At 42.5% G+C, this 27,762-nt stretch overlaps 1 long non-coding RNA gene across 2 annotated transcripts; it reads right to left on the bottom strand.

Moving 5' to 3' along the window:
* Nucleotides 1-590: 590 nt before the first annotated feature.
* Nucleotides 591-27,762, bottom strand: LOC100497972. 2 transcript variants are annotated; one of them, XR_209048.4, is made up of 6 exons: nt 27,661-27,762; nt 27,162-27,194; nt 26,516-26,548; nt 25,367-25,399; nt 23,837-23,905; nt 591-792 (listed from the first exon to the last, which is right to left on the bottom strand). It is a non-coding gene; the product is annotated as an uncharacterized LOC100497972 (long non-coding RNA). The 2 variants fall into 2 exon arrangements; XR_004220493.1 differs by lacking the exon at nt 591-792 and adding an exon at nt 22,460-22,661 and having other exon boundaries at nt 27,661-27,761.

Here is a 27,762-nt window from a genome sequence, read left to right on the forward strand (position 1 = left end):
TTCCACCATAACCAACTTGGATTGTCAATCTATTTAGTGATAATCCCCCACTAAATGACAAAATACCAGCCAATTTTATACAATCTTCAGGATAATCTATGGATTGGTGTATTTAGGGTAGGTGGTGGAAAATGGGGGTAACAGGGCCATCAAGTAGTTAGTTAGTTTTGAATCTTGTCATTAGACAGTCAGGATAGTTTAGCACGAGCAGCCCTTGGCTCCAACATGGATTGATAGACTGGGTGTTGCTTGCCCAGAGGAAACTAAAGGAACACCTATCTGTAGTCCCTGAGAAGCTACCACTGCAGGTGATCTAGGCCTGTGCCTCCATGTCTAACTCTCATCTGGTCACTATATAGTCAGACTACTACATGGAGATCCATTGTACTATGTGAATACCTCATTTATGTAGACTTAACATCCCATTTATATGTAAGAACTATTGCCTTCCTTTATGTTTTCATCATCACATCTAAGTTGTAGTTTTCCTACACCATTCCTTCCTCCAACTCCATTGCAATGGCTCAGCTGAGGCAAAGGGTCGAACCATTATCGTTGCAGGTGGTCATAAATGACAAAAGATACAGAGATATTAGCAGCCAAGATTTATTGGGATAGGGTATTGTATGTCGGGGAGAAGCACATAACTGAGATTAGGAAAACTCAGCAGGGAAGACTGGGGGTAAAATCAGAGTATAGGGGAGCAGTAGGTTCAAGAGCACCCAAGACTCGACGAGGACTCAGACCCAAGAAATCAAATCAAAAGATTGCAATGTTCAATGCTGTCAACCCCTGCAAGGAAAACAATGAGTTTAGTATTTTACCATTCCTTCCCATTCCTTAGTTTCCCAATAATCTTGAACAAGCAGAATATCCAAGGCTATTGTGATACTAATACCTACAGTTAGTATTAGTGTTTGTATATATAGTTTATGTATGTGAGTGTATAGATTGGTAGGCGTGGGTTGTGGGTGCTGGGTTTACTTGGATGGGTTGAACTTGATGGACTCGATGGTCTTTTTTCAGCCCTATGTAACTATGTAACTATGTAACTATAGTTTGCTTTCTGTTTATTCTTTCTACTGAATCTTTATTGTGGTATATTTAATCTAATCTGCACTGTTTACTTCCCTTCTGGATAGTTTTTTGTATATTTTTACGTCTCTCTTGCACATAGTGGGTGGGGAATCACTGATCACACAGTCTATGACGTCATCAGCTGGTTTTTGGCGCCAGTTTGGGTTTATGAGTGGGTTTGCTGTAATGTTTGTTCACTTTGAGAAAGGCTGTGGAGTCAGCCGAAACGTTAGTTTGATATAATAAATTCTTCTTTATTTTTTCACTAAGACCTGTGAGTGCGGCATCTATTCATTTTTGTAACTATGTAACTATGTAACTATGTAACTATATTTATCTTCCCCTGCAATTAAATAAACTGTGTTCCCTCCCCCTGCTGTGCCGTGTATCCATGTATTATCTGGAGAGAAGCCGCCATGTTGGATAACTGTCAGACCTTCCCTCCTTCCTCTGTCTTTTTCTCTCGTATCTCTGTGCACCTAAAAACCCATGGGTCCTTGTCAACATCTAGAGTAGGACCCCCCCTTCTTATAGCCCCCAAACAGCTACTGCCACCCTACAGCTATGCAGTTGATCTTGAACATCCGTTCTACATTTAAAGGAGAACTAAAGCCTAACTACAAACAGGGCAGAAATGTTATACATTATGTTTTGGCCTTGAGTTCCAGTCCAAGGCAACTATAGTTACATAGTTACATAGTTACATAGTTACATAGGGTTGAAAAAAGACCTGTGTCCATCAAGTTCAACCCATCCAAGTAAACCCAGCACACCTAACCCACACCTACCAATCTATACTCACATACATAAACTATAAATACAACCACTAGTACTAACTGTAGATATTAGTATCACAATAGCCTTGGATATTCTGATTGATCAAGAACTCATCCAGGCCCCTCTTAAAGGCATTAACAGAATCTGCCATTACCACATCACTAGGAAGGGCATTCCATAACCTCACTGCCCTCACCGTGAAAAACCACCTACGCTGCTTCAAATGGAAGCTCCGTTCCTCTAATCTAAAGGGGTGACCTCTGGTGCGTTGATTGTTTTTATGGGAAAAAAGAACATCCCCCAACTGCCTATAATCCCCTCTAATGTACTTGTACAGAGTAATCATGTCCCCTCGCAAGCGCCTCTTTTCCAGAGAAAACAACCCCAACCTCGACAGTCTAACCTCATAGTTTAAATCTTCCATCCCCTTTACCAGTTTAGTTGCAGTCTCTGCACTCTCTCCAGCTCATTAATATCCTTCTTAAGGACTGGAGCCCAAAACTGCCCCCCATACTCAAGGTGAGGCCTTACCAGGGACCTATAAAGGGGCAAAATTATGTTCTCATCCCTTGAGTCAATGCCCTTTTTTATACAAGACAGCACTTTATTTGCTTTAGTAGCCACAGAATGACACTGCCTGGCATTAGACAACTTGTTATCAACAAAAACCCCTAGATCCTTCTCCATTAAGGATACCCCCAACACACTACCATTCAGTAGATAGTTTGCGTTTATATTATTTCTACCAAAATGCATAACTTTGCACTTATCAACATTGAACCTCATTTTCCAGTTTGCTGCCCAGTTATCTAATTTTGTCAAATCGCTCTGCAAAGCGGCAGCATCCTGCATGGAACTTATAGTTTTGCACAATTTAGTGTCATCAGCAAAAATAGAAACAATACTGTCTATGCCCACCTCCAGGTCATTAATAAACAAGTTAAACAGCAAAGGCCCAAGGACTGACCCCTGCGGTACTCCACTAACCACACTGGTCCAATTAGAAAATGTTCCATTTACCACCACTCTTTGTACTCTATCCTTCAGCCAGTTCTCTATCCAATTACAAATATTATGTTCTAGGCCAATATTCCTTAATTTGATCATTAACCTTCTGTGAGGTACTGTATCAAACGCTTTAGCAAAGTCCAAGTAGATGACATCAACTGCCATTCCAGCATCAAGGTTCCTACTCACCTCCTCATAAAAGGCAACTAAATTAGTCTGGCAAGATCTGTTACGCATAAAACCATGCTGGCACAAACTAATAGTATTGTGAACTGCAATGTATTCAAGTACCCTATCCCTTATTACCCCCTTCCAAAAGTTTTCCTACTACTGATGTCAGACTAACAGGCCTATAGTTTTCAGGCTGAGAACGGGATCCCTTTTTAAATAACGGCACCACATTAGCAATCCGCCAGTCTCTCGGCACCATGCCAGACCTCAATGAATCCTGAAAAATTAAGTGAAGAGGTTTGGCAATCACAGCGCTCAGCTCATTTAATACCCTGGGATGAATCCCATCCGGCCCTGGACCTTTGTTTACCTTTACATGTTCAAGTCTCTTTTGAATTTCCTCCCGAGTGACCCATGCGTCAGTAGCTAAATTACTAGCACTGGGTATATTACAAGGGAAGCCTTCATTATCTGGCTCCTCAGATGTATAGACAGATGAAAAATAAGAGTTCAAAATTTCAGCTTTTTCCCCGTTTTCATCAACCAACGTACCCCCCCGTGATAATAAAGTTCCCACCCCTTCTTGCTTCATTTTTTTACTATTCACATAATTAAAAAATAATTTTGGATTCTTTTTACTCCTAGCTGCAATATCCCTTTCCATCTCTATTTTAGCTTGCCTGATAGCTTTTTTGCTGCTTTATTTGCTTCCTTGTACCTGATGAAAGTTTCTGCTGTCCCAGCTAACTTGAATGCCCTAAAAGCACGTTTTTTCTTACCAACCTCGACAATAACACTTTTATTCAGCCATAAAGGTTTTGCTTTGCGATGCCTCTCCTTGCTTACAAGGGGAATATACTGTTGTGTATACCTACAAAGCAATGTTTTAAAGATGTTCCATTTTCCTTCTGTGCCTAACCCCATGAAAAGCCTTTCCCAGTTGACACATTGCAGAGATGCCCTTATACTGGCAAAGTCTGCACGTCTAAAATTGAGTGTTTTAGTTACTCCCTTATAGCGCTGTCTCTGCAGCATTATCTCAAAGGAGACCATGTTGTGATCACTGTTCCCCAAATGCTCACCCACACAAATGTTAGAGATAAGTTCATTATTATTAGAAATCACCAGGTCCAAAATAGCGTCATTCCTAGTGGGTTCTTGAACTGCCTGAAATAAAAAGTTGTCATTTAGCATATTTACAAACCTACTAGCTTTTTCTGACTTAGCCACCCCATTACTCCAGTCAATGTCCGGATAATTAAAGTCCCCCATAACAACAACTTGACCCAGTTTTGAAGCCTCCTCCATTTGCAACAATAGCTGGGCCTCATCCCCCTCATCTATACGGGGGGGTTTATAACATACACCAATGATCATTTTCTTTGTGACCTTCAGCCCTACTGAAATTTCTACCCAAAGAGATTCGACGTTTTCATTGGTAATGTCTTTATTACATGGCTTTAAGTCTGACTTTACGTAAAGACAAACCCCTCCACCCTTTTTAATCTCTCTGTCCCTCCTAAAAAGTGTATACCCATTTAAATTCACAGCCCAGTCGCATTTATCATCCCACCAGGTCTCAGTGATACCTATTAAATCATAATTTTCAATACATGCAATAGCCTGCAGCTCCCCTAATTTACCCGACAAGCTACGCGCATTACCCAGCATGCAGCGGAGATTATTACTTCTCCCTCTGATGTTTACATTAGCTAAGGGAGAATTAGAGCTAAGGCAATTATGAGACTGCTTTCCTTGTAACGGAAGCTCCTTATCTGATAAACTATATGCCCCCCTCACTCCTCCCCCACAACCCTTTGCTAGTCCCCCTACCCCGTCTACACTAATTTTCCCATGGAATTCTAGCTCACCCACCCCCCCCCTTGTCTAGTTTAAACACTCCTCCAACCTCTTAACCATTCTCTCCCCTAGCACAGCAGACCCCCTTCCATTGAGGTGCAATCCGTCAGGGCTGTATAGATTGTACCCCAAGGAAAAGTCAGCCCAGTGCTCTAGGAACCCAAACCCTTCCTTCCTACACCAAGACTTTAGCCACGCATTTAGCTCCCTAAGCTCCCGTGATGTATGTGGCGGGCCGACCAACCTCTAGTTAATTACTACATGGTAGCTCTGAAACCAGTGAAGTTATTATATAGTTAATTACTACATGGTAGCTCTGAAACCAGTCCAGTTAGCATCAGAATTTAAAAATCAGCCCTGTAGCATCAGCTTATAGGACAGGGCAACCTCATTTTCTGCTAAATGATTTGCAACGACCCCTAAGCTCATATTCTCAACAGCTGCCCCAGAGCCCACTGAGCACTTTTCAAAATGGTGAGCTCCTGTGCCAAGCCCTGAATCATTGCTGCTATTGAGATGCTGAAACTTTATTGGTATTAGCAGTCTAAAACTGAAAATATCTTAGAGAGAGGAAGATTACATGAAGTTATTTTTTGAGTTGATATGCTGTTTAAGGCCTTGTCTAAAGGGCACCTTGGGATGAGCACATAAGAAAAAAAAAAGCCCGGGGCTGGAATATGATTTTTAGAATTGATCTTTAGTCAGTCTCTTACTATACCTGCTTGTCTCTCTCTGTCTCTCAGTTACGTACCTTGAAACTTGCCAGTTGCCATAGGGTCTTAGTAAGCAGGCAAGCGACGGCGGCGACGGATCTTATGCTCTGCAAGCAAAATATTGTATAAGAGAGTTTTACTGTATATCTTACCCCTAATGCCTTCCCTTTCTATAGGCTCCTATATGAATAAACTGCACTAAGAAATCTTTGAATACTTTGGGATGGAACCTGTATGTGTCTCCCTGCCTCCCCCCCCCAGTGAATACAGTGATGCGGAACCCAGGCAGTGCTGTATTCATTGGGACGGCTGTAGGTCCAGGAAGGCAGAGCACAAAGTGAAAACATGGTAAATTGCTTCTTTAGTGCACCTTGCACACTGTTTTCCCAGCGGTAAATGACCCCCTGGCATCTCATTGGCCACATCCACCCAAAAATTATTTTCAGTCCACCACCCATGTTCTGTAGTAAAAGAAAATGTCATTTTAAGAATGTAGTAACCTCTGCTTGGGCGGACATTTTGGTTAAGGGCATTCCGATAGTTTGGCCCTTTGCCTTATGAGTCGTTATCCTGTTCCCCACTTCCTGTTTAGGCTGAAAGGAAGTATGGAGCAGGCCGGACTTCCCTGCCATGTTATAATTGCTATCCAAGCAGTTTATCTCAATAAACCGAGTGGATTAAATGAAGGCCTAAACAAGACAACGATATAATGGGGCCAGGTACTGGATTAAAACAGGTGGGTATTGGGTGGGGCAGGTTGTCTTGGGAAAGAAACCAAGAAGGATCAGGGCAACATGTAGGGCCCTACCATCAGTTAATCCTCCCCTAATGGGTTGGTGCTCTGGGAAGCAGTGTACGGGAGCAGGATAACAGGATGAAATTAGAGATATACAACATGGATGTCTGGAAGAGGAGTGAAAGGAATGGAGTGAAGTAGGCCCAAGAGAGATCAATCCACCCATAGATTATAGAAGATATTCTGGTTGAGCAAGAGAGGTTTGGAGCTAAAGGCATTGATACTTACCAATTGCCTTAAGTTTTTTAGACCTTTATCTATCGCTGATCCTGCTTGGTTTCTTTCAGCTTGGCTATCATTCAGCTTTTCCAACCTATACAGAATGTACCCCAATTCTGCTTAAAAAGTTAAGACAATTCCAGCCTCTTGCCACAAAGTCAGACCCATGGGACAGGTTTGTCTTTGATGCCATAGATGCCTACCTGGCCCTGATGGCCTCCCCGTTGAACGTTGTATGAGATTTAAAGACATTATAGGCCCCTATCTTCTTAAAATGTTGCAATATGGCCTTGGTGAGGGCGCACTCTGTGAAGATTGTACCATATCACCAATATTTCTGATGACCAAACTAGTTTCATGCCTGGAAAGGCTGCTGCTGGTCAAAAGGCAATGGCCACCATACAGTAGGTGGCCCTATAAGTGGCCTTAAACAATATCATTTTCAGTACTATGGAATACAACAAGGATGGTTGGAAGAGAAGTGAAAGCAGTGGGATGAAGTCAGTCATGAGAAATGAGCAATTCATATAATATATTATAGAAGATATTCTGGTGCAGCAAGAGAGGTTTGGAGATAATGGTACTGAAACTTCCTACCTTGCTCAGTTTGACCCGCAGCTTCTACGACCCCTACAAGGCAAAATATAACAAAAAGGAGCTTAGAGTTCCATCTGCCCAATAAGGGGAAAAATGCACCTAGGCTCTCTGCGTTGCCTCTATCACATTGTGCATGCATCAGCCTTAAGGTGGCCACTTGTTTAAGGAGGTCCCCTATCTGACAGGAAAATCAAGCCTGTCTGATTGACATCTGTCAGATTATGGGCCAGAAATCGGTCATGACTCAAGGAGGCCCATCGGTGGGCCCCATACATGGTCTGAAGGACCCCAATTTTCAGCATATATCTTCCCGTGTATGGTCACCTTCAAAGACATTTTACATCAGTGATCCCCAACCAATGGTTCATAATCAACATGTTCCTCACCACCACCTTGGATGTTACTCCCTATGGCTAATTTTTTCATGCCTGACTTGAAATCAGTCTTGGAGGCACAAAGACACAAGTTTGTTGCCAGGGGCTACTTCAGGCTGGCAGTCTACATGGGGCTTAGACACAACTAACCATAGGCCTTGTTTAGCATCAGATATTCGTAGGGGTTACTAAATTCCCACTGTTGTGGCTTCCCGAGACTTTCAGCATGTGAATGTAGCTCATGAGTACTAAAGGTTGGGGGCATTCGTCAGTATGGACTCATGATATCTACTTACAAAGCATATTCACTCATATGTAGGTCTGTTTATTCAGAAATGGTGCCTCCATTATCTAAACATTGTACATCTTTCCACTTGGTTTAACATGGATGTTCTACATCAAAAAACTTTTGGTGGCCAACATGATCAGGAAGGAGCCAAGAAGATGCAAAGAGAAGGGAGGGTTGAGTGTGCCTTTCTATGAATGTTTTTTATACAGCTTGTCCTTGGGTTTTTAACTGGAAAGAACCAAGTGGATAAAAGGAAGAAATAGAATAATATCAAAAATAAAATGCTGGGAAATGGTGTAGTGATCTTCTAACAATTCTGCAGATGAAAGCAGAATAATAGGATAGAAAGAAAAGGAATACAACATGGATGGCTGGAAGAGAAGTGAAAGCAGTGGGATGAAGTTAGCCATGAGAAATGAGCAATAAATACAAATATTATAAAAGATATTCTGGTGGAGGTTTGGAGATAATGGCACTGAAATTTCCTACCTTGCTCAGTTTGATCCACAGCTCCAATAACTGCTGTAAGTCGAAAAATAACAAAGAGGAGTTTAGAGTTTGATCTGACCAATACACTTCATTCCAGTCTCAGAAACTACTCAAGTAGATAAAAGTATCTGTACCTCCCCTTAACTAAAACAAAGTACCTCCAGCATGGGTTTGGCAATTTATCTCTGAGTGCATGAACGATGTGGGCCTTGATCCAACAGGAAAAATCAAGCCTGCCTGAGTGGCACCTGGCCAATTTGCAGCCAGATATCATATACAGACAGATAAGCTGCCAAATCAGTCTGAAGAACCTCAATGATCAGCTTTTAGGTGCCCATGTATGGCCAAGACATTCTACATCAGTGATCCCCAACCAGTGGTTCATGAGCAACATCAAGTCTTGGAGACACAAAGACACAAGTTTGCAGCCAGAAGCTACTCCAGGCTTGCGATCCACATGGGGCTTAGAAACAACCACTCATAGGCCTTGTTTAGCAATGGATGGATGAATGGTTGGTTGCATGGAAGGAAGGATATAAGAGAAGTAAAAGCAATGGCATGAAGTTAGCTGCAAGAAATGAGCAATTAATCAAAATATTAATCAAAATAAGAAAGGGTTGGAGATAATGGCATTAAAACTTCCTACCATTCTCAGATTGCTCCACATCATCACTGACCACTGCAAAGCAAAAGATAACAAAGAGGAGTTTAGAGGTCCAGCAACCTGCGAAGAACACATTTCTCTACAATGAAATACATTGCCCTTGTTATCTATACCTTTCCTATTGCTCTACTAACCCCTCCTTCCCTACTTACCTTGGTTTCTCCTTTGCCCTTATTTAAGTACTTTGGACAGAGCTGAAAGTGTTCTATGGGCAGTACTACCTTCTCATTGCCCTCAAAGAGTTTGCACTGCCTCTGCAGCTATGCAGTTGGCCTTCACTGTTATTACCATGCTCTACTTGTGATGCACTGAATTCACTATTTTGGGATTTGGTCGAACCCCCCCCTATAATTTGCAAAAGATTCTCCCAAGGTTACAAAATGTAAAATAATATTGTTCTATTTATTCTGTATTGGGAAGTAAAAAAAATCACTTTGTATAGTGCCATCTCCCCCCATCCCTCGTGTATTATTTCACTTACCAGCCTGAATCAGGACGGTGGCTAGCAGAGCGCACAGGATAATGGCTTTCATCTTGTTCCTTCTCAGGGTGTTGGGGATAAAGGTCTGTCTCTCTCCATCTTCTTTTATACCCTGCTGTCCCCTTGCCCACTCCCCTTCAACCCCAACCCATAGTCAACAGAAAGCAGACTCAGCATTCCAATAATTGTTCAAGTACAACATTTTTTAGCTAATGGCTTTCACCTTAAAGACCTCTTGAATTCTTCGTGATGGAAACAAGCCTAGGGACAGGTTCTTCAGAGTCTCAATGACTTGCTTGTCATCCCTGTCATTGTCCTCGTCCAGCTGCCCGTCGGCGACAGGTTGCTAGACAATATGGGCAAATACCAGTGTAGGCTAGTTATAGGTGGCATATCATAGACAGAGCAATATACTTTTGATAAAGGGGAAATAAGCTATTTCTCCATTTTCTGCTACCTCCCCTAATAATAATCAACTTCTTGAAGCCAAAACAACCACGTCAAGGAGAGATTTTGACCACTCTCCAGTTCTTACTGAAACCCTTTATGATAGTTATGATGGAACCTCCTTTCATCTATTTTCTATGGATGCCCCTGTGTCTGCTTGAAGGATCTACTGCCCATTAGACTCTGTCTGGACCGGAGGCATCTCATTTATATAATATAATACATGTGTATGTTTACACAGTCTCGGTCTGTGCCCTGGCAATGTTTTCCATTATTTGTGTGATTTGATATTGTTGGTAGAAGCCAGGCAACTACAAAATGAAGGTTAGCCCAAGCGCTGGCATATGGATGTTCCTAGAGGCTGCCCAACATGTTCGACTGAGGACTGGTCCTTCTTTTCTTTGAATTGCACTTTAGGGAACCCACTAGCAGTGGAAAAAAGTCTTGGTAGAAAAATTTTCAACTCAGTGAAAGGATCCAATTGACAGCCCCAGTGGTGTAAGTAGAAGATATTATCTAGGCCCTGGGACTGGTTTTGTCCAATGCCAAATACTTGCATGGCCTCCCCGTCATTGTCCTCTTCCAGATGCCCATCAGTGACAGGTTGTTAGGCAGTATGGGCAAATGCCAGTGTATATCAGTCTTCCTGGAGGTCACACATGCCCGGAAAATGGCTTTATCACCAGTGTAGGCGATCCGACATTGGGGTCTTGCACACTACCTGAGCTCACCCACTCGTGTCCCTAACCTAGTGGTTAAACCACCGCAGGGGCCTAACCCCTCTGATCTCCTTGGTGGGGCAATCAACTGCACAATTAACCTCCCCTAAACCTAGTTTGCACTCCTGTGCGACTTCTTTAGAAGATAACCCTCTCTCGAACTCAAACTTGCTAGTACACAGACCTGTAACCACCTCCCGGTGAGGTGAGGTCCCACAAAAGACCCCTAGCACATGGGCTTCCCCTTTAATAATGTAATCCCCTGCCACCTACTGGACAACTTTAGAACTGCAGGGGAGTAAATCACGAGTAAATGTTCACTGAAACTAGGACCACCTAGGAAACACTGCCTGAACCTAATTATTTGGGGTGCTACACGTAACTGCAAAATGGTGATGGAGCTTTGATATCGGAGAAGGTGCCTACCCAAGCATATTGGGTTCTTGGGAGATCCATGGCATTGTGTTCAAGGAGGTCTTAAGGTGTCTGCTAAATAAGTGTAGGGATTCCATATATGTTTATTAAAGATAAACAAACCCCCTACCCTGTAAGCAGCTGTGGAAATGTCCTGGTCATTTTCTAAGGTTGGACAATTGCTCTTTTTTACATTGATACTTGTTACTATGGAAATCTGGGTTTACTTATGCTTATTAATTGTGTGACTATATAACAACTCGCAATGTACTCGTTTGTATGCCTGACGGAGGGGTACGCCCCCGAAACGTTGCTGCTACACTTTCAATAAAGACGCAGGGGCTAAGCCCCACTTGCATTATACTCGTTGTGCCAGTCACTACTTTTCTAGTTCCTTTGAGGGTGCCGACCCTCTAGGCTCTGCACCGAGTTTATTATTGGAGAAGACATAGGTGTGCTGGGGGAACTTCTATCCTGGTAATATTCCTGCCTGTGAAGCAGGTTCTATCTGATTGACAGAGAAAGGGTCAATGTGATGTGGTTAATCCCAGTGTATCTGTTGGCAGATGCCATCCCATTCCGCCCGTTTACCCCTCCTTGCAAGTGATAGAAGCTGAAGGCTGGAGTGTGTGCACAAGTCGAAGGCTTGCACATGCTCAGTAGTGACCACTGGCCTCCCCAGTCTCTGATAACTGGCAGATATGGGAGATTAGTTGCCTGGACTGGGAGATTAGTTGCCCCTGGTTAAACCTCTGCTCCCGCGGGGGACTAATCCCACCAAAATACCCTCCCACCGGCAATAAAGTGAATCGCCCCTGGGAAGGCCTACACGGCACTTCATTTTCCAAAGCGGGGCAAAGTTTTCTCCTACGTGACTTTGGAAGAAGTAGCCCATATGACTTTCCACCAGTGTTTTTACTTTATTGCCAGTGGGAAGGCATTTTGTGGAGATTAATCACCTGCGCTAGCCAAGGTTAACCGCGGGCAACTAATCTCCCCATGACAATCAGACAAAGTCAGACAAAGTCCCTGGATCAACTTTGTCCAAAGAGCTATTTTTTCCCTTCTTGAAGCTCAAGAAGGTTTTGTACGATATTCGGTGCATGTATGGTGGATCAATGAGAAGGCCGCAAAGGCCTTGGATATCGGTTGTCTCGTCGATCCGACGGGACAAAAGGTTTTGATTGGGCGCCCGAGCAAAAGCTGCGTTTAGAGCCTTGAACCTCAGTGGAGGATACGAACGATCTTTCCTTCAACCACTGGTCCAGGTTGTAATTGGTACGTGTGTGGCCACCATTATGCCCATTAGACTCTGTAATGGAAAGGCAGCTGCCCAACTGATAATTCCTTTCTTTGATGAGCACTTGACAACTTCCAAGTAGAAAAACAGGTTTTGGGAAAAAACACAAAACAAGGAATTTCACACGTCAGTAATGGGACCCCAGTGACGGCACCAGTGATGTAACTAGAAGATACCGAGCCTCGCAGCATGGACCTTCCAGCAAGGGCAACGTGTATGTACTAAATGTTGGAATTACACACATAGCTGCATGTCAATCACTTCTGCATGATCACTGCTATGGGGATCAGTGGAAACTTCAAGTGCAGCCCTGATGGAATATCAGTTATTTCTCTACTACCCCTTTAGGCCCACACCCTGCTCATTCACTATGCGCATCCCATTCCTTAGCACAGAGCAATGACATTTTCTGTTCTGGTTGTTGAGGTGAGATCTGAGTCTTTCCCCAGCCGGCACGGTGACTGAGCAGTTTGTACCCCTGGATATCAGGTTCCCTCATAGGAGATCCAGTCCGACACTTGAATCAGAGCCCTTCTGCCACATGTTTTGGCCACCCAAATAGTGATGAGTGAATCTGTCTCGAAAATGTCGCACGGCAAAAAATTTTGTCGCACGCGGCTATTCTTTTGTCGTGCGGCTATTCTTTTGTCGCCCGCGGCTATTCTTTTGTCGCTCGTGGCTATTCTTTTGTTGCGTGGCTATTCTTTTGTCGTCCGCGGCTATTCTTTTGTCGCGTGGCTATTCTTTTGTCGCCTGCGGCTATTCTTTTGTCGCCCGCGGCTATTCTTTTGTCGCCCGTGGCTATTCTTTTGTCGCATGGCTATTCTTTTGTCACGTGACTATTCTTTTGTCGCCCGCGGCTATTCTTTTGTCGCTCGTGGCTATTCTTTTGTTGCGTGGCTATTCTTTTGTCGTCCGCGGCTATTCTTTTGTCGCGTGGCTATTCTTTTGTCGCCTGCGGCTATTCTTTTGTCGCCCGCGGCTATTCTTTTGTCGCCCGTGGCTATTCTTTTGTCGCATGGCTATTCTTTTGTCACGTGACTATTCTTTTGTCGCCTGCAGCTATTATTTTGTCGCGCGGCTATTCTTTTGACGCCCGTGACTATTCTCTTTTTGATGCGGGCGACAATTTTTGAATGTGCAGTGAATTTTTCTGCGGCAAACTTTTTCATCCGTTTCGCAAAACAAATTCACTGCAAATCCATGCCTGGCGAAACATTTCGCCCATCACTACACCCAAAGTCACTTCTCTCTGTACTGCTAGTTATCTATCGATCCAAGATCTTCTCTATTCATCTTCCACCGTGTCCTTCAAAACAAAAGCATAATGCTTTACAGCTCCACTGCCTGCACAATGCATAATGTCCATTTTAGGCTGTATTTCCTCATTAAATAGTGGCTTCTCCAGGGATTGGCCAATAGCATAATTAATTACAAGTAGTGAGTAAAGCAGTTGGACCTGCTGAGTCTTATCCCTATTAGATACTGTGTATCACGACCTGGATGAATGAAAATCTTCATAGGCATTAATGAGAGTGCCAGCCCTTAATATATCCCTTATACTGTATCTTATGTATTTGGGGTGTCGGTACTCTCTGCCTCTCACTGCATAATGTTTTTAGGATGTGGAGTTATTGTTATTGGAACTCACTATAACGTTATTTACAGAGCTATACATAGATATGGCCTTTACTATACAAGCGGATTCCTAGCCTGAAGCTAATAGTATATGGGGTAGTTTTTTAACTGTATTTTAGCTGGCAGCAGAAGGCCTGAATTTACCTCTGCTGCTTGCATTGATGTCAATTGAACTGCTTGACAAGTACAGACAGTTCTTGTCTCAAAAATGAGTATTTTAATTAGCAACTCAAAACCCCCAAATAATAATAAATGACACCCAATTGCAAATTGGCACAGAATAGCACTCTCTATATCTCTAAATACCCAGCTGTGTATCACTAAGTCCCTTCTATACCAACATCCCATTAATGATACAGTTCCCCTGGGGCCACAACAACCCCTGGGGGCCCATAGTGAGTACCCCGGGGCTGATGGGGCAGTGGCAGCAAAGCTCAAGCTACTGACTGTATGATCCCTGGGTCCCCTGGGGCTCTGGGCCCAGCACTGCCTGCATCCCTCCTGCTTCTGTTCAACTACACAACCCAACAGCTGAGTTGGAAGGAGAGAGAGAACTATTTCAAAACAACAGATACAGTTTCACAATGTCAGAACCTGATATAAATCCTAAAAACACAATGAAAATAAAAAATGTTTAACCTACTAAAGTACTCCCTTAGGTGTTACTAGTAGTAGCAGCAGCAGCAGTAGTATGTGCAGTAACAGGAGCATTAGTAGTAACAGGAGCAGTAGTAATAGTTGTAGTAGCAGTACCAGTAGTAGTAGCAGTAGTAGTAGTAGCAGCAGCAGGAGCAGTAGTAATAGTTGTAGTAGCAGTAGTAGTAATAGCAGCAGCAGTAGCAACAGTAGTAGTAGTAGTAGTAGTAGCAGGAGCAGTAGCAGTAGTAGTAGCAGGAGCAGCAGTAGTAGTATTAGCAGTAGTAGTATTAGCAGTAGTAGTAGTAGTAGCAGTAGCAATAGTAGTAGTAGTAGCAGTAGTAGTAGCAGGAGCAGTAGTACTAGTAGTAGTCATAGTAGAAGTAGTAGTAGTAGAAGCAGTAGTAGTAGTAGCAGGAGCAGTAGTAATAGTAGCAGCAGTAGTAGTAGCAGTAGTAGTAGCAGCAGCAGTAGTAGTAGTAGCAGGAGCAGTAGTAGTAGTAATAGTAGCAGCAGTAGTAGTAGTAGCAGCAGTAGCAGCAGGAGCAGTAGTAATAGTAGTAGTAGTAGTAGTAGCAGCAGTAGTAGCAGAAGCAGTAGTAATAGTAGTAGTAGCAGCAATAGTAGTAGTAGCAGTAGTAGCAGGAGCAGTAGTAATAGTAGTAGTAGTAGCAGCAGTAGTAGTAGTAGCAGTAGTAGCAGGAGCAGTAGTAATAGTAGTAGCAGTAAACCATAGTCACTAGAAATAGATTTTAGCTTTTCCAGCAAAGAGCAAGTTGATCTCCCTGATCTCATTATTCTCTTTTCTCTTAACCAGCAACCAGTTCCACCTACTGGGAATGTTGTCTCTCGAGTAAGTAGCGAGAAATAAATCATTTACAACTGATGAAATATAAGAAGTAAAGTTGCTTGTTTTTGTATTATGAAAGATAAATACCGTATAGAGGCCTGATATCTCTGTCTCTTACGCACGAATGATTTCCTATCATCAAGACACTGCGGATCCAGGACCAAGAACCCAGCCAGGGAGAGACCCCAGCCAGGGAGGGAGAGACCCCAGCCAGGGAGAGACCCCAGCCAGGGAGGGAGAGACCCCAGCCAGGGAGGGAGAGACCCCAGCCAGGGAGGGAGAGACCCCAGACAGGGAGGGAGAGACCCCAGCCAGGGAGGGAGAGACCCCAGCCAGGGAGGGAGAGACCCCAGCCAGGGAGAGACCCCAGCCAGGGAGGGAGAGACCCCAGCCAGGGAGAGACCCCAGCCAGGGAGAGACCCCAGAGGGGGAAGAAGAGAATGGTAACTCAGCCAGCAATGAAGATCAGTTTCCATTGAATGAGGTTGGAATAAAACATTGTACTTTCCTGGATCAGTTCAACACCAGTACCTGTATTTGATCCCAACTAAGATATAATTACCCCTTATTGGGGCAGAACAGCCCTATTGGGTTTATTTCATGGTTAAATGATTCCCTTTTCTCTGTAATAATAAAACAGTACCTGTACTTGATCCCAACTAAGATATAATTACCCCTTATTGGGGGCAGAACAGCCCTATTGGGTTTATTTCATGGTTAAATGATTCCCTTTTCTCTGTAATAATAAAACAGTACCTGTACTTGATCCCAACTAAGATATAATTACCCCTTATTGGGGGCAGAACAGCCCTATTGGGTTTATTTCATGGTTAAATGATTCCCTTTTCTCTGTAGTAATAAAACAGTACCTGTACTTGATCCCAACTAAGATATAATTACCCCTTATTGGGGGCAGAACAGCCCTATTGGGTTTATTTCATGGTTAAATGATTCCCTTTTCTCTGTAGTAATAAAACAGTACCTGTACTTGATCCCAACTAAGATATAATTACCCCTTATTGGGGGCAGAACAGCCCTATTGGGTTTATTTCATGGTTAAATGATTCCCTTTTCTCTGTAATAATAAAACAGTACCTGTACTTGATCCCAATTAAGATATAATTACCCCTTATTGGGGCAGAACAGCCCTATTGGGTTTATTTAATGGTTAAATGATTCCCTTTTCTCTGTAATAATAAAACAGTACCTGTACTTGATCCCAACTAAGATATAATTACCCCTTATTGGGGGCAGAACAGCCCTATTGGGTTTAATTAATGTTTTATTGATTTTTTTAGTAGACTTAAGGTATGGAGATTCAAATTACGCAAAGACCCCTTATCTGGAATACCCTTGGTGCCGAGCATTCTGGATAACAGATCCAATACCTGTACTGCATCTACCTAACATGTTGGTCCTTTCTCAAGGATAATACAATGGTGATAATGAGCAATTATAACTGTCAGTCTATATTTGAGCATAAAGAAGGCAAATGGGATTGCACCCCCCATTACACAACAAGGGGTCGCTGTACAGGATGTTTCTAACCATTCAGTCCATAAACGTTAATGTGCTTTTAGCTGAAACATATACATCTATGGGATTTAGGATCTGGAATGCCCTGGGCCTACGGTTTTAGGGATCGTTCTTTCATTTGCATCTCCATAACTGATATTCCTTCAGGGCTGCACAGGGAGATGACCCTTATTTGTACTCATCCCCACAGCAATGATTATGCACATGTAAACACAAATAGGGGCAATTCCTACATCCCATTCCACTCCCTTAGTGCAAACACATTGCCCCGGCCAGAAGGCAAACTCCGAGCAAAGTAACCAGTTCTGTCCAAGGGCAGAGCCTCTGACTGCTGAGGGCCCCAGGCCCCCTGACTGATATCTCATTTTCCATGAAATGGGTCCATGAAATAATTCTGCTGTGGGACCCGGTATCTTCTAGTGGCACCACTGGCTCCGTCACTGGGGTCCCTTAACTGACTTGTGAATATTATTGTGAAAAATTCCTTGCTGGGGTTTTTCTACCAAGAACTAGTGATGAGCGAATCTATTCGTGTGGCAAAAAAAAATGTCGCCCGCGGCTATTATTTTGTCGGCCGGCTATTATTTCGTCGCCCGCGGCTATTATTTCGTCGCGTGGCTATTATTTTGTCGCCCGCGGCTATTATTTAGACGCGTGGCTATTATTTCGTCGCCCGCAGCTATTATTTTGTCACGTGGCTATTATTTCCTCGCACGGCTATTATTTCGTTGCATGGCTATTATTTAGTCACCCGCAGCTATTATTTCCTCGCACGGCTATTATTTCGTCGCATGGCTATTATTTAGTCACCCGCGGCTATTATTTTGTCAGCCGGCTATTATTTCGTCACACGCGGCTATTATTTTGTCGCGTGGCTATTATTTCGTCGCCCGCAGCTATTATTTTGTCGCGTGGCTATTATTTCCTCGCATGGCTATTATTTCCTTGCACGGCTATTATTTAGTCGCCCGTGGCTATTATTTCCTCGCACGGCTATTATTTAGTCGCCCGCGGCTATTATTTTGTCACCCGACTATTATTTCGTCGCCCCCGCGGCTATTATTTTGTCGCCCGCAGCTATTATTTTGTCGCCCGCGGCTAGTATTTGGTCGTGCGGCTATTCTTTTGACGCCCGCAACTATTCTATTTTTACGCCAGCGACTATTTTTGGATGTGCGGCAAATTTTCCCGCTGCAAATTTTTTCATCCGTTTTGCGAAACAATCCGCTAAAGGTGAAACGCGGAAATTCACTGCAAAACATGCCTGGCGAAACATGTTTCGCCCCCATGACTAACCAAGACCCTTTGGGTCGCAGGTTCACTAAAGTGCAACTGAAATACAAGAATGCTCCAGAACCAGAGCAGCAGCTAGGAACATCCATTGGGTTATCCTGCATTTTGTAGTTGACTAACCTCTACAGACAATATCCAGTGGTTACTGCCACACCAAAAAAAGGAAACAATAGCCAAGATGTGTAAATATATGTATGAATTATCTGGTATAAATAAATCTAAAGCAACTGGACTGGTTAAGTAATCATTGAAGATGTTTCACTACTCATCCGAGCAGCTTCTTCAGTTCAACTCAGATGAGTAGTGAAACGTCTTTGATGGTTACTTAACAAGTCCAGTTGCTTTAGATTTATTTATACTAGATATACCATGACCTGGATGAATGAAAATCTTCATAGACATATGCATGAATTATTACCAAAAAATGAGGTGTTGCCTGTCCATTACAGAGTCTAATGGACAGTAGATCCATCCAGCAGGCACAAGGGCATCCATTAAGATTGGAAGAAAGGAGGTTCCATCATTACTATCAAAAGGGTTTATTACAATGAGAGCTGGGAAGCTGTGGGAATTCTCTCCCTGAGTCAGTCGTACTGGCAGATACATTAGATAGGTACAAGAAGGGGTTGGGTGGCTTTTAGCAAGTGAAGGAATACAGGGTTACTGAAATCAAGTCTCAGCACAAAGTTGATCCAGGGACTGGTCCCATTCCCATCTTGGAGTCATCTTTAGAGCATGTGCAGTGCCACTGACACACAAGACTTGGCCTAACAAGATCCAAGATGGAGATCTTTTCCGGACCATTTTGTAGGCCTGGATCATTACCGTTATAGGGCTGCTGAATCCTTCTGCTGATTGGTTGCTATGACTTAATAGACTGTGAGCAAACTTCTTATTATATCTTCACTTGGTTTCAGTATCTTCACAAAGTTCACCGTGAACATTCACCGTAGAGTAGGGTTGCCACCTCTGCCGGCTCTTTTCGCCAGGCGGGGGGAGGGTGGTGACATCACGAGGGCAGGGAAGGGGCGGGACTGTGATGGCATGGGTCCGTGACATCATTAGGTGGGGCTATGATGCAAAGAAGCACTGGGATTATCCACATCCTATTAATCCTTTTCCTGCCAATGAGATAGAACCTAAATCACTGGCAAGAAAATTAACAGGTGCAAGAGATGTAGTTTTGCCATGTCTGCTGCTGCTTGCAGGGTGGGGGTTTCTATGGGGCGCTACTGGCCCCAAGTCTTGTCTACAAACATATATCCTGAATGCAAAAATATCCCTATTACACAAAATGAGTTTCTCTCAGGGTACATAAGTATTTATGGCCATATACAGTGGTCAAAATATACAAAATAAATATTTCTAGTCAAGTATGAGAACAAAATTACATTTGTGCACAAAAAAGATCTCATAAAATCACATAAAACGCCATTCTATCAAATCTCAAATGGATAAAATCCATGTAACAGAACCAGTGATGTGTAACTCTACTTACAGAGTGAAGTATGGAAAAAAAAAATTTGGACAAAATATGTAATGCCAAATACACTTTGGGCCTGATTCACTAAAGTGCGATAAAACGTGCGCTATTCTTATTGTGCGCTAAAATTTTTACCGCGTCTTAATTTTGGCGATTTTTCGCACGATTCACTATAAGCATACTCGCGCTTTTTTACGCGCGATATTGCATGCGTTATTTAACTCGCGAAGACTATTTCAATGCGGTATTTGCTGGTACTAAATTACGCACGCGAATAGTCGCCGCAAATGAATGGTAGCTTAGAAATAGTGCATAAAGATTGTCGCCGCATATAAATGGTGTATATAAATATTAGCCACATATAAATGGTAGCATATAAATAGTAGCATATAAATATTAGCCACATATAAATGGTAGCATATAAATGGTATCATATAAATAGTAGCATATAAATGGTAGCATATAAATAGTAGCATATAAATGGTAGCATATAAATGGTAGCATATAAATGGTAGCATATAAATAGTAGCATATAAATATTAGCCACATATAAATGGTAGCATATAAATGGTATCATATAAATAGTAGCATATAAATGGTAGCATATAAATGGTAGCATATAAATAGTAGCATATAAATAGTAGCATATAAATAGTAGCATATAAATAGTAGCATATAAATAGTAGATGCTTATGAATAGTAGCCACTAGTGATGAGCAAATGTGTTCTGGTTATCTTTAGTGAAAAATTAGCAAATCTTTCGAAAGATCCACGAAACGGCAAAAATGTTGTGTGGGCAAAAAAATTGTTGCTGTGGCTATTATTTTTTGACGCTTGTATAAATTTTTGGATGTGCGGTGAATTTTTGCGTGGCGAATTTTTTCATGCGTTTTGCCATTGGCGGATTGTTTTGCGAAACGCATGAAAAAATCCGCCGCGAAAAAATTCAACGCACGTCCAAAAATTTGCTGCGAATCCATGCCTGGCAAAACATTTCATCACTTGTAGCCAAATATGAATAGTCGCGCAAATGAACGCACGCCATGTTAGCCATACACGCCAATACTTGCAGAAAGTTACTGTATTAAAAATGACCATTTCGCTGCAAACTGGCGGCTGCGTCACTCTAGGGGAAACACAGACTTGAATAAATAACACTGTAAGTCCATATTTTATTGCCAAAAAACTCATTTACTGTACTTTTCTATAATTTTTCGCCTGCCTGTAGTAGGTGTTAATTTTTGCATAGCCGAATGCGATATTTAGCGCGCAAAAGTTATAGTGAATCATGCGATCGTATTCTTTTCAGCGCGGAAATTAACGCATGCGGTAAAACTAGCGCTTGAAATACCCCATGCGAAAATGGCGATTTATCGCTCGCGATAATACTATGGTGAATCGCGCGCAAATTTTTGCGTCTTTTTTCCCGCAAAAAAGCGTGCGATAAATAACAAATAGCCAATGACAGCCCTTGTTCGGCACCCTGGGAACTTTTTCTATTCTTGTGTTACTCTCCAACTTATATTACATTTGAATGTGGCTCACGTGTAAAAATGGTTTGGGGCCCCCAGAATAACCTGTTCGTATGAAATGCTTTTTAGGTATGATTTGGCAGGCAACCATAGGCTCGTAGAACGGCTTTTCCTACAGTAGGGTCTCTGAGTCTCTTTTTGATGTAGTAACATAACAGTTAGAAGAAAATCCAAAAAGAAGATTTGTAAAATCATCATGTGACAATGTGGAAAGATCATTCTTACTAATATATTCCAGTAAACCAGCTTCTTCAGGACCATTCCCAATAAAAAGCAGATGGACAATGTAACGGCCATACCAGTAAAAAAACTGGTGGTACAGCTTGTCATATCCATAGTATAAAGGATTGCTACAACAAACCCAAGAGGTTGGCATATGTGAGCACAAAGGTTGCACCCACTGCAGTCCTACATCTCTGGAGGTAAACACCCACCTGTCAAAATGTCTAAATAAAAATGATTGTGCCAATAAAGTCTGAGGTATTATGTATGGAGTTAAAATGGAGTTTATTCCCTTCTGGTGGGGGATGGAAGAGTATAAGGATTTAATATCCATCATAGACCACTTGGATTGTCAATCTAGTCAGTGAGAATCCCTCACTGAATGACAAAATACTAGCTAGTTGTATACAATCTTCAGGATGATCTATGGATTGGTGTATTTAGGGTAGGTGGTGGAAAATGGAGAGTTTAGCAAGAGCAGCACTTGGCTCCAACATGGATTGACAGACTGGGTGTTGCTTGCCCAGATGAAACTAAAGGAACACCCATCTGTAGTCCCTGAGAAGCTGCCACTGCAGGTGATCTAGACCTGCTTATTGGTACCTGTGCCTCCATGTCTAACTCTTATCTGGTCACTATATAGTCAGACTACTACATGGAGATCCATTGTACTATGTGAATACCTCATTTATGTAGACTTAACATCCCATTTATATGTAAGAACTATTGTCGTCCTTTATGTTTTCCTCATCGCATCTAAGTTGTAGTTTTCCTACACCATTCCTTCCTCCAACTCCATCGCAATGGCTCAGCCGAGGCAAAGGGTTGAACCGTTATAGTTGCAGGTAGTCATAAATGACAAAAGATACAGAGATATTAGCAGCCAAGATTTATTGGGATAGGGTATTGTATGTTGGGGAGAAGCACATAACTGAGATTAGGAAAACTCAGCAGGGAAGACTGGGGGTAAAATCAGAGTATAGGGGAGCAGTAGGTTCAAGAGCACCCAAGACTCGACGAGGACTCAGACCCAAGAAATCAAATCAAAAGATTGCAATGTTCAATGCTGTCGACCTCTGCAAGGAAAACAATGAGTTTAGTATTTTACCATTCCTTCCCATTCTTTAGTTTCCCAATAATCTTGAACAAGCAGAATATCCAAGGCTATTGTGATACTAATATCTACAGTTAGTATTAGTGGTTGTGTATATAGTTTATGTATGTGAGTGTATAGATTGGTAGGTGTGTGTGCTGGGTTTACTTGGATGGGTTGAACTTGATGGTAGTCTTTTTTCAACCCTATGTAACTATGTAACTATATTTATCTTCACCTGCAATTAAATAAACTGTGTTCCCTCCCCCTGCTGTGCCGTGTACCCATGTATTATCTGGGGAGAAGCCTCCATGTTGGATAACTGTTCCACACACTGCCAGACATTCCCTCCTTCCTCTGTTTTTTTCTCTCGTATCTCTGTGCACCTAAAAACCCATGGGTCCTTGTAAAAATCTAGAGTAGGACCCCCCCTTCTTATAGCCCCCAAACAGCTACTGCCACCCTACAGCTATGCAGTTGATCTTGAACATCAGTTCTACATTTAAAGGAGAACTAAAGCCTAACTAAAAGCAGGGCAGAAATGTTTTGTTGTACATTATGTTTTGGCCTTGAGTTCCAGTCCAAAGCAACTATAGGAGTGATGTATGTGGCGGGCCGACCAACCTCGAGTCACCCTATGCACCTGTACTGCATATACAGACTATAAATATCACAATATAAGGCTGATTAGTAATTAATATAGATAATTACTACATGGAAGCTCTAAAACCGGTGAAGTTAGCATCAGAATTTAAAAATCAGCCCTGTAGCATCATCTTATAGGACAGGGCAACCTCATTTTCTGCTAAATGATTTGCAACGACCCCTAAGCTCATATTCTCAACAGCTGCCCCAAAGCCCACTGAGCACTTTTCAAAATGGTGAGCTCCTGTGCCAAGCCCTGAATCATTGCTGCTATTGAGATGCTGAAACTTTATTGGTATTAGCAGTCTAAAACTGAAAATATCTTAGAGAGAGGAAGATTACATTAAGTTATTTTTCGAGTTGATATGCTGTTTAAGGCCTTGGCTAAAGGGCACCTTGGGATGAGCACATAAGACAAAAAAAAGTCCGGGGCTGGAATATAATTTTTAGAATTGATCTTTAGTCAGTCTCTTACTATACCTGCTTGTCTCTCTCTGTCTCTCAGTTACGTACCTTGAAACTTGCCAGTTGCCATAGGGTCTTAATAAGCAGGCAAGCGACGGCGGCGACGGATCTTATGCTCTGCAAGCAAAATATTGAATAAGAGAGTTTTATATCTTACCCCTAATGCCTTCCCATTCTATAGGTTCCTATATAAATAAACAGCACTAAGAAATCTTTGAATACTTTGGGATGGAACCTGTATGTGTCTCCCTGCCTGCCCCCCAGTGAATACAGTGATGCGGAACCCAGGCAGTGCTGTATTCATTGGGACGGCTGTAGTTCCAGGAAGGCAGGGCTCAAAGTGAAAACATGGTAAATTGCTTCTTTAGTGCACCTTGCACACTGTTTTCCCAGCGGTAAATGACCCCCTGGCATCTCATTGGCCACATCCACCCAAAAATTATTTTCAGTCCTCCACCCATGTTCTGTAGTAAAAGAAAATGTCATTTTAAGAATGAAGTAACCTCTGCTTGGGCGGACATTTTGGTTAAGGGCATTCCAATAGTTTGGCCCTTTGCCTTATGAGTCATTATCCTGTTCCTGTTTCCCACTTCCTGTTTAGGCTGAAAGGAAGTATGGAGCAGGCCGGACTTCCCTGCCATGTTATAATTGCTATCCAAGCAGTTTATCTCAATAAACCGAGTGGATTAAATGAAGGCCTAAACAAGACAACGATATAATGGGGCCAGGTACTGGATTAAAACAGGTGGGTATTGGGTGGGGCAGGTTGTCTTGGGAAAGAAACCAAGCAGGATCAGGGCAACATGTAGGGCCCTACCATCAGTTAATCCTCCCCTAATGGGGTGGTGCTCTGGGAAGCAGTGTACGGGAGCAGGATAACAGGATGAAATTAGAGATATATAACATGGATGTCTGGAAGAGGAGGGAAAGGAATGGAGTGAAGTAGGCCCAAGAGAGATCAATCCACCCATAGATTATAGAAGATATTCTGGTTGACTTAAGTTTTTTTAGACCTTTATCTATCGCTGATCCTGCTTGGTTTCTTTCAGCTTGGCTATCATTCAGCTTTTCCAGCCTATACAGAAGGTACCCCAATTCTGCTTAAAAAGTTAAGACAATTCCAGCCTCTTGCCACAAAGTCAGACCCACGGGACAGGTTTGTCTTTGATGCCATAGATGCCTACCTGGCCCTGATGGCCTCCCCGTTGAACGTTGTATGAGATTTAAAGACATTATAGGCCCCTATCTTCTTAAAATGTTGCAATATGGCCTTGGTGAGGGCGCACTCTGTGAAGATTGTACCATATCACCAATATTTCTGATGACCAAACTAGTTTCATGCCTGGAAAGGCTGCTGCTGGTCAAAAGGCAATGGCCACCATACAGTAGGTGGCCCTATAAGTGGCCTTAAACAATATCATTTTCAGTACTATGGAATACAACAAGGATGGTTGGAAGAGAAGTGAAAGCAGTGGGATGAAGTCAGCCATGAGAAATGAGCAATTCATATAATATATTATAGAAGATATTCTGGTGCAGCAAGAGAGGTTTGGAGATAATGGTACTGAAACTTCCTACCTTGCTCAGTTTGACCTGCAGCTTCTACGACCCCTACAAGGCAAAATATAACAAAAAGGAGCTTAGAGTTCCATCTGCCCAATAAGGGGAAAAATGCACCTAGGCTCTCTGCGTTGCCTCTATCACATTGTGCATGCATCAGCCTTAAGGTGGCCACTCGTTTAAGGAGGTCCCCGATCTGACAGGAAAATCAAGCCTGTCTGATTGACATCTGTCAGATTTTGCGGCAGAAATCGGTCATGACTCAAGGAGCCCCATCAGTGGGCCCCATACATGGTCTGAAGGACCCCAATTTTCAGCATATATCTTCCCGTGTATGGTCACCTTCAAAGACATTTTACATCAGTGATCCCCAACCAATGGTTCATAATCAACATGTTCCTCACCACCACCTTGGATGTTACTCCCTATGGCTAATTTTTTCATGCCTGACTTGAAATCAGTCTTGGAGGCACAAAGACACAAGTTTGTTGCCAGGGGCTACTTCAGGCTGGCAGTCTACATGGGGCTTAGACACAACTAACCATAGGCCTTGTTTAGCATCAGATATTCGTAGGGGTTACTAAATTCCCACTGTTGTGGCTCCCCGAGACTTTCAGCATTTGAATGTAGCTCATGAGTACTAAAGGTTGGGGGCATTCGTCAGTATGGACTCATGATATCTACTTACAAAGCATATTCACTCATATGTAGGTCTGTTTATTCAGAAATGGTGCCTCCATTATCTAAACATTGTACATCTTTCCACTTGGTTTAACATGGATGTTCTACATCAAAAAACCTTTGGTGGCCAACATGATCAGGAAGGAGCCAAGAAGATGCAAAGAGAAGGGAGGGTTGAGTGTGCCTTTCTATGAATGTTTTTTATACAGCTTGTCCTCGGGTTTTTAACTGGAAAGAACCAAGTGGATAAAAGGAAGAAATAGAATAATATCAAAAATAAAATACTGGGAAATGGTGTAGTGATCTTCTAACAATTCTGCAGATGAAAGCAGAATAGGATAGAAAGAAAAGGAATACAACATAGATGGCTGGAAGAGAAGTGAAAGCAGTGGGATGAAGTTAGCCATGAGAAATGAGCAATAAATACAAATATTATAGAAGATATTCTGGTGGAGGTTTGGAGATAATGGCACTGAAACTTCCTACCTTGCTCAGTTTGATCCACAGCTCCAATAACTGCTGTAAGTCGAAAAATAACAAAGAGGAGTTTAGAGTTTGATCTGACCAATACACTTCATTCCAGTCTCAGAAACTACTCAAGTAGATAAAAGTATCTGTACCTCCCCTTAACTAAAACAAAGTACCTCCAGCATGGGTTTGGCAATTTATCTCTGAGTGCATGAGCGATGTGGGCCTTGATCCAACAGGAAAAATCAAGCCTGCCTGAGTGGCACCTGGCCAATTTGCAGCCAGATATCATATACAGACAGATAAGCTGCCAAATCAGTCTGAAGAACCTCAATGATCAGTTTTTAGGTGCCCATGTATGGCCAAGACATTCTACATCAGTGATCCCCAACCAGTGGTTCATGAGCAACATCAAGTCTTGGAGACACAAAGACACAAGTTTGCAGCCAGAAGCTACTCCAGGCTTGCGATCCACATGGGGCTTAGAAACAACCACTCATAGGCCTTGTTTAGCAATGGATGGATGAATGGTTGGTTGCATGGAAGGAAGGATATAAGAGAAGTAAAAGCAATGGCATGAAGTTAGCTGCAAGAAATGAGCAATTAATCAAAATATTAATCAAAATAAGAAAGGGTTGGAGATAATGGCATTAAAACGTCCTACCATTCTCAGATTGCTCCACATCATCACTGACCACTGCAAAGCAAAAGATAACAAAGAGGAGTTTAGAGGTCCAGCAACCTGCGAAGAACACATTTCTCTACAATGAAATACATTGCCCTTGTTATCTATACCTTTCCTATTGCTCTACTAACCCTTCCTTCCCTACTTACCTTGGTTTCTCCTTTACCCTTATTTAAGTACTTTGGACAGAGCTGAAAGTGTTCTATGGGCAGTACTACCTTCTCATTGCCCTCAAAGAGTTTGCACTGCCTCTGCAGCTATGCAGTTGGCCTTCACTGTTATTACCATGCTCTACTTGTGATGCACTGAATTCACTATTTTGGGATTTGGTCGAACCCCCCCCTATAATTTGCAAAAGATTCTCCCAAGGTTACAAAATGTAAAATAATATTGTTCTATTTATTCTGTATTGGGAAGTAAAAAAAATCACTTTGTATAGTGCCATCTCCCCCCATCCCTCGTGTATTATTTCACTTACCAGCCTGAATCAGGACGGTGGCTAGCAGAGCGCACAGGATAATGGCTTTCATCTTGTTCCTTCTCAGGGTGTTGGGGATAAAGGTCTGTCTCTCTCCATCTT

This window comes from Xenopus tropicalis, chromosome 9 (assembly GCF_000004195.4).
Source record: "Xenopus tropicalis strain Nigerian chromosome 9, UCB_Xtro_10.0, whole genome shotgun sequence".
NCBI classification, from domain to species: domain Eukaryota; kingdom Metazoa; phylum Chordata; class Amphibia; order Anura; family Pipidae; genus Xenopus; species Xenopus tropicalis.